The 7,334-nt window shown below is 53.6% G+C and overlaps 2 long non-coding RNA genes across 2 annotated transcripts; both read left to right on the forward strand.

Moving 5' to 3' along the window:
• The first annotated feature begins 1,977 nt into the window (after positions 1–1,977).
• On the forward strand, positions 1,978–3,863 carry LOC309684073. Its single transcript, XR_014270259.1, has 4 exons — positions 1,978–2,088; positions 3,278–3,400; positions 3,572–3,634; positions 3,724–3,863. It is a non-coding gene; the product is annotated as an uncharacterized lncRNA (long non-coding RNA).
• Positions 3,864–5,049: 1,186 nt separating this feature from the next.
• Positions 5,050–7,125, forward strand: LOC309684074. The gene is made up of 3 exons (XR_014270260.1): positions 5,050–5,938; positions 6,051–6,104; positions 6,224–7,125. It is a non-coding gene; the product is annotated as an uncharacterized lncRNA (long non-coding RNA).
• Positions 7,126–7,334: the final 209 nt, after the last annotated feature.

Here is a 7,334-nt window from a genome sequence, read left to right on the forward strand (position 1 = left end):
CAGGGACAGGTTTTAAAGGTAGCGTAGGGCAGAGGGCTGTCCAGGAGCGGTCCCCTTTGGGCAGGTAAAGGGGGAGCAGGTTACTCCTCAGCACAACGCTAGCATGTGCCGGGCAGGGCGGTTCCAGCCTGTGTCTGTGGTGTCATCGGTGTGGTCTGTCTTTGGTGTATTAGACCTTTGTCGGATCTCGATTTCGGGTTTATGCTCCAGGAGCAAGGCACAGTGTCTCAGGCGGCACCCCTGGAGTCTCGAACGCATGTACTCATCGGCATAGCGCCAGTCGGGCGCTGCTCTTCTTGTATTAGAAGCCTAAATCGTCGATAGGTGCGGTGTCACGGAAGTGTCTGGACGGTCCTCACTTGCGGCGTGGTTCCCAGCTGCGTGAGCAGCTCGGCTCTCTGGCCATCCGTTTTCAGGGCGCGGGCCTTCTGCCCCGCATCGTTACGCTCTTAGGTCTTGAAGCCTGGTTTTCTGCACGTACATCTTCGCAGTTTGGCGAGTCACTTCTTGTCACGGGTCGTGACGTTCTGCCTGTTCTCCGGGGTTTCCGTCGAGGCCCCTCACTTCACCATTACGGTCTCGCTCATCATTTTGCTCGATGACGTCTTTGGTCGAGGTGTCGTCATTCTCGGCGAGAGGTTTTTTTTTTCTCATCTGTGAGGTACATTGTAGGATTTTGTGTAGCATCGGTCTGTCCATCTGTGTGTTTGTGTGGCTCGGAGCTGCCCTGCCTGGGGGTGTCGAGTCGGGTAGGTGGGATGGCAGTAAGAGTGTGTCCTTAACCCAGTGTTCTGGCTAGGCTGTTGGGGCCAAGGTGGTACAGTCACCTGGGATCGAGTAGCCATCGGCGGGTTGCGTGGGCAGCTTTTTTTGGTAATGTTCTTAGGGGCGCAGCAGAGCTATGAGGGAGAGTCTGTTCAGCAGTATCGACGGAGATTGCCTCTCCAAGGTATTGAGGCTGCTTTGTGTGGAGTTTAAGATTAGTGGGCTTTGTTTCTGGCAGGCTGTAGTTGGGCTGTAGATGACACTCGTCAATGGGAACACTTGTCATTATGAAGCTATCTCTCCGTCTCCAGGTGACTTCTTTGATATTGTTTTTTCAGGCGCAGGGGGACGCGCTGTGCGGGGCGATGTAGGAGAGCCGAGCGGAGCTCTGTCAGAAGGTGGGTAGGTGTGTGGCCTCTTAGAGGGAAGCTGTGAGCGGTGGCTCTGTGATGACTACATCAGGGTATTTTTCTGTTTCAGTTGGAAGCTTGAAGCAAGGAGCGCTGTGGGATACAGGCACCAGGGCTGATTCAGTGCAGGTAAGATGAGTGATTGGGTACCGGTTAGTTGTCTGGGTGTTGTATGGCCAGTGAAGTGATAAGCGACTGGTGGTGTTTGGGTTTTACAGGTGGCACGCAAGGGTGAAGGCGGTGATGCAAAGCGGTAGCGGATGGGCCGGCGAGTTGTCACGTGGAAGGGGCGGGAGATGAGAATCGGTGGCCCGGGGCTACGGTTGTGGGCAGCGTCTCAGCACTTGCTGTATCTCTTGGATTTTTGCAGGTGCCGCACGCAGGCTCGGTGGGGTGCTGCCGCGTGCTGACGAGCCGTAGGAGCAGGTGAGGGGGTTGTGGGCAGGGTAGGCGTCTCGTAGCAAAGTATTCTGTGGTAGCTCAGTGAAGCATTTCCCTTTGGATTTGCAGGTACTGTGCAGGCTGCATTTGGAATGGGAGGAGAATTTTAGGTGAGCTGTGTTGAGAGGAGGCGCCTGGGGCTGGTGAGTTATTTAAGTGCAATTGTAATTTTGTGACTCTTAAGCGCTCCAAACAATGAGCGCCACAGCATGTGACTGGCGTTAGTGGAGACCAGGTGAGCAGAATGCCACAGCGCATCTCAGCTGGGGATGGCGCAGGAAAACTGCGTGTTGACTGATGACGCCGTTGTCTGTAGATTCACGTGTGTTTTTGTTGTGTGACTAACTTTTATTTTTTTCGCAGATGATGAAGAGAAACGGGGTGAATGCAGGATCAATCCACTTGGCTGCCTGTGGTGTTTTTCTTGTTGAGGATGGCTTCAGAACCATCGCTCTTTGAAAGCTGATGAAATGTCAGTGAAAACTGTTCAGGGGAGGGAGGGGACAACTTTGGGAGTCGCAGGGACGGCTTTTAAAGTTAACGTAGGGCAGAGGGCTGTCGCGGAGCAGTCACCTTTGGACAGGTAAAGGGAGTGGGTTACTCTTCAGTCTGACAGTAGCGTGTGCCGGGCAGGGCGGTTCCAGCCTGTGTCTGTGGTGTCATCGGTGTGGTCTGTCTTTGGTGTATTAGACCTTTGTCGGATCTCGATTTCGGGTTTAAGCTCCAGGAGCAAGGCACAGTGCCTCAGGCGGCATCCCTGGAGTCTCGAACGCCTGTACTCATCGGCATAGCGCCAGTCGGGCGCTGCTCTTCTTGTATTAGAAGCCTAAATCGTCGATAGGTGCGGTGTCACGGAAGTGTCTGGACGGTCCTCACTTGCGGCGTGGTTCCCAGCTGCGTGAGCAGCTCTGTTCTCTGGCCATCCGTTTTCAGGGCGCGGGCCTTCTGCCCCGCATCGTTACGCTCTTAGGTCTTGAAGCCCGGTTTTCTGCACGTACATCTTCGCAGTTTGGCGAGTCACTTCTTGTCACGGGTCGTGACGTTCTGCACATTCTCTGGGGTTTCCGTCGAGGCCCCTCACTTCACCATTATGGTCTCGCTCATCATTTTGCTCCATGATGTCTTTGGTCGAGGTGTCGTCATTCTCGCTGAGAGTTTTTTCTCATCTGTGAGGTACATTGTAGGATTTTGTGTAGCGTCAGTCTGTCTGTGTGTTTGTGTGGCTCGGAGCCGCCCTGCCCAGGGGTGTCGAGTCAGGGGTAGGTGGGATAGGTGTAAGAATCTATGGTTAACATGTTGCTGTGTCCAGGCTGTTGGGGCCAAGGTGGTACAGTCATCTGGGATCGCGCAGCCATCAGCAGGCTGCATGGACAGCTCTTCCATTAGTGGTTTTTGAGATGAGCAGCACCACGTTGGAAATGATGGTCAGCAGTAGTGCAGGAGTCTGCACCTCAAAGACAAAAGAGGCTGCTTTGTATGGCCCTTTGAGTAGGGGGTGTGTGTGTGTGTGTGTGTGTGGTTTGTGTGTGTGTGGTTTTTTTTTTTTTTTTATGGCAGGCTGTAGTTGGAGTCTAGATAGTATTTGTAGATGGGAATGTGACCGTCGGAATGAGTATGCCATCGCTTCCCATCCAGGTGACTCGTTTGATGTTGTTTTTCAGATGCAGAGGGACAAGCTGTGCAGGACGACGTAGCAGAGCCGAGTGGAGCACTATAAGAAGGCGGGTCGACATGTGCGGCATTAGAGGGAAGATGTGACCGGTGGCTCTATGACAGCATTTATGGTATCATGGTTTTGTGTTTGTTTGTGGTTTTTTTTTAATTTGAATCCTTGAAGCGACGAGCTGACTCAGTGCCTGACTCTGTCCAGGTGACCGGCGATTGGCGGGCTGAAGTATCAGTCGTTTTTCAGGCCGGTCAAGTTGTAAGTAGCCCGTGCCGTTTGTGTTTTACAGGTGGGGCGCAAGACCCAGGGCGGCAACCCAAACTGACGGAGGATGGGCCGGAAAGCTGTCAAGGTAAAGAAGCGGGAGATGGGAGTTGTTATCCACAGCCTAAAGTTTCAGACTGTATCTCAGCACGTGCTGCTCTGCTTGTGTTTTTGCAGGTGCCGCACACAGGCTTAGATGGACGATGCCACAAGTCGATGAGCGGTTTGAGCCGGCGAGGCCCTCGCGGGCCCCTTTAGCAGCTAATAGCAAAGTATCGCATGGCAGCTCAGTGAAGCGTTTCTCCCTCTTACTTTGCAGGCACTGCCTTTGGGAGCAGATGAGGGTTTGAGGCGAGCCAGGTAGTCGAGAGGAGGTGCACGGGGTCGGTGACTTCTTGCGAGCGCAATGGTAATTTTGAGTCTCTCGGTCTTTTAGGTGCCACAAACGATGACCATCTGCACGGGAGAAGAAACAGAAGGATGTCAAGGAGGATTCTAAACCTGCTTAAGTGACTCGGAGCTCGGGTGTGGAAGAACACATATACCATACGAATAGTTATTTAGTCTCGTGTGCTTGACAGGCAGACCATCTGCGTTTTGATAACACAGGCCTGCGAGAGATTCGGAAGCACCGTGTTGGACAAGCTTGAGATTCCTGCCCCCCCCTGTGGGAAAGGGCAAAGCGTGGCAGTGAACTTTGGCCACACAATCCCCAATATACAGGTGCAAGGAGCACATCTGGCGATCCTCGAGCACAGACAGATCGGTGCCTGGATCTGCGCTCGTGTGCCTCTGCCCGGGCCCCTCTTTGGGAATTCCCCGGCTGGCGATGTAATGACAAAAAACTTACTCGTCGCACTTCATCTGTGGTTTTGTGCCTCTTCCTGCGCCCCGCCCGTGTTGGCTCACACGCAGCCGCAGCATTCGACTTTGGAGTTGACACGGAGCAGGTAAGCAGAAACGCAGCGGCGCTTCTGAGGAGAGGCGTGTTGCGGTAAAGGTCCGTGTTGACTGATGCGATGCCGACTGACGGCACCGTTGTGTGCGGTTTGGGTGTTTCTTTAAAGGTGACAAAGAGGAGCCTGGTGACAGCAGGGTGAATCCTGTCGGCGGATTGCGGTTTTCCTTGTTGCGAATGGATTAAGCCTCCCGGTCCTCTGAAAGATAAGTCGAGGGAGCGGCACCGCGGTGGGGTCGGGGGAAGGTGGGGACGAGGTCGGCAATTGCAGGGACGGGTTTTAAAGGTAGCGTAGGGCAGAGGGCTGTCCAGGAGCGGTCCCCTTTGGGCAGGTAAAGGGGGAGCAGGTTACTCCTCAGCACAACGCTAGCATGTGCCGGGCAGGGCGGTTCCAGCCTGTGTCTGTTGTTGTATAGTCTGTGTGATATGTCTTATGTGTTGTAGAGCTTCCTCATTTCTTAATGTCCTCGTTGCTCTTTGGACAAGGAGCACGACACGTGCCTCAGGCGCAGCCTGTGGGGTTCAATTGCCAGTACTCATCAGCATGGTGCCAATTGGGCGCTGCTTTTCTTGCCTTATGAGCTTAAAGCGTGGATCGGTCTTGATGGGAAGACTCTTCGGTCGCTCTGCTTTTGCAGCATCATTCCCGGCTGCACAAGCAGCTCTTCTCTATACCCATCCATTTTCAGGGACCGCGTGTCGTTCCCTTCATCCTTATGTTTGTAGGTGTTGAAGCCGGGTTTCGTGCACCTACATCATCTCAGTTTTGAGAGTCGTTTCTCGTCACAGGCCCTGACGTCCTACTCTGTTTTTGTTTTGTTTTGGTTTTTTGGGGTGTTTCCCAGAGCCTCCTCACGTCACTGTTGCGGTCTCGCAGGTCTTCTTGCCCGACAGTGACTTCCATCCCGGCATCATTCTTCTCTCTGAGAGTTTTCTCTCATCTTTGAGGCACATTGTTTGTAGTGTTCTGTGTAGTATCTGTGCATGTCTGTGTGGCTCGGAGTCACCCTGCCCAGGGGTGTAGAGTCAGGGGTAGGTGGGATAGCCGTAAGAGTTTACGGTTAATATGTTGGTGTGTCGAGGCAAAGGCAGTAAGGTCATTTTGGACTGAGCGGCCGTCAGTGGGTTTTGAGAACAGGTTTTTCATTAACGCTTTATGGGGAAGGGCAGAGCTCTGCAGGAAGGGCCATTCAGCAGTAGGTCCGGAGACTGCATCTCAAAGACGCAAAGGCTGCTATGTGTGGGGCTTGAAGTCTGTGGGTGGTGTTTCTGGCGAGCCGCCAGATGGCCTCCACATGAGGTTTCTAAATAGGAACAAGACTTTAGGGTTACGAAGCTACCTCTCTGCGTCCAGCTGATCGTTGATGTTGTTTTTTCAGACGTAGAGGGACCAGCTCCGCAGGGTGACGCAGCCAAGCAGAGTACCGTGAGAAGGTGGGTCATTGTTTCTGGTATTAGAGGGAAGATGTGACCGCTGCCTCTGTAACTGCAGTTACACTTGGTTGTTTTGTTGTTTTTCCACGGTTTGAATTCTTGAATCCGTTAGGTGCCAGAAACATTGACGGTCCCAGCATCTGACTCCGGAATCTGTGCAGAGCAGGTGAGCGGAACGCCACGGCGTGTCCAAGGCGGGGGCTGTCACAGGAAAAGTCTATGTTGACCGACACGATGCTTCGCAACGGCACTGTTGCGTGTGCATCTTTTTGTTTGTTTTTGCAGGCGCTGAAGAAGAATCCATCGCCTGCAAGATTAACGCCGTTTGCCAATCGGGGTTTTATTCGTCAAGGATGGCTTTGGAGCCCGGGCCCTCTGAAAGCTCAGCGGAGGGACTCGCGGCGGAGATCGTTTGGGGAGGGAGGGGACAGGGTCAGCAACCGGAGAGATGGGTTTTAAAGTTAGCATAGGGCAGAGGGCTGTCCCCGAGCGGTCCCCTTCAGGCAGGTAAAGGGAGGGGGTTACTCTTCTGCGTGACGGTAGTGTGCACCGGTCCGGGTGGTTCCGGCTCGTGTCTGTCATCATGTAGTTTGCATGGCCTGTCTTCTGTATCTTGCGTAATACCTTCCTCCGGTCTCGAAGTCTCCATAGCTCTTTTTTGATCAGCAGGCATCTCACTAGCTCTCCAGAGTGGCTAGAGAGCATCACCTCATCAGTGTAGTGCCTGTCGAGCCTTTCTCATCTCGATAGTCTACTTTAAAGTGTCCTTCCATCCAGCGTGTATTATGTTGCGAATCTTTCCGATCGGTCTCCACTTGCGGCGGCAAGCCAGGCGGCACATGCGGCTCTGTTGAGATTCCCGTTTCCACAGAGTAGTCTTGTGGGGTTTCATTCCCGTGTCTTTAAGAGGTTCAGGTCTTAAAGCCTGCCTTCTCATGCATCCACTGTGATGAGTTTGACGGTCGCTTTCTGTCAGGGGTGGCAGCTGTCGCCTCTCTTGCAGGGCTGCTATAAGGCATTTGCATCATTGTGGCACCGTAGGGCTTCTGTGCTGGCATCATTGACCTTACGTGAGTTGTTCTCACCCACAGTCTTACAGCATCTCACGGTCACTCTTGCGGCCTCTGCACGCGCCACGGGTCCGTGTCTGCCACCTGCGATCGGAGCTTCAAGCACACCTAGCGTCACGGATGTATCTAGAGGGTCACCTTCAGGGAGGCGATCTGGCCCGGAAGGAGCGCTCTGCTCTGGTACTTCCCGGTTCCATAGAGATGTGCTACGGCATCTCATCCGCCTGCCTTTCTGAGGTAGGGCCCTAAAGCCAAGCTTCTCAGGCACGTGTCGTTCTAGAGTTGCATTGTATCGCAGCATTCTAGTTTTGACTGCCATCCGAGAC

Source organism: Vanellus vanellus (genome assembly GCF_965231255.1).
Source record: "Vanellus vanellus genome assembly, contig: HAP1_SCAFFOLD_516, whole genome shotgun sequence".
NCBI lineage: Eukaryota > Metazoa > Chordata > Aves > Charadriiformes > Charadriidae > Vanellus > Vanellus vanellus.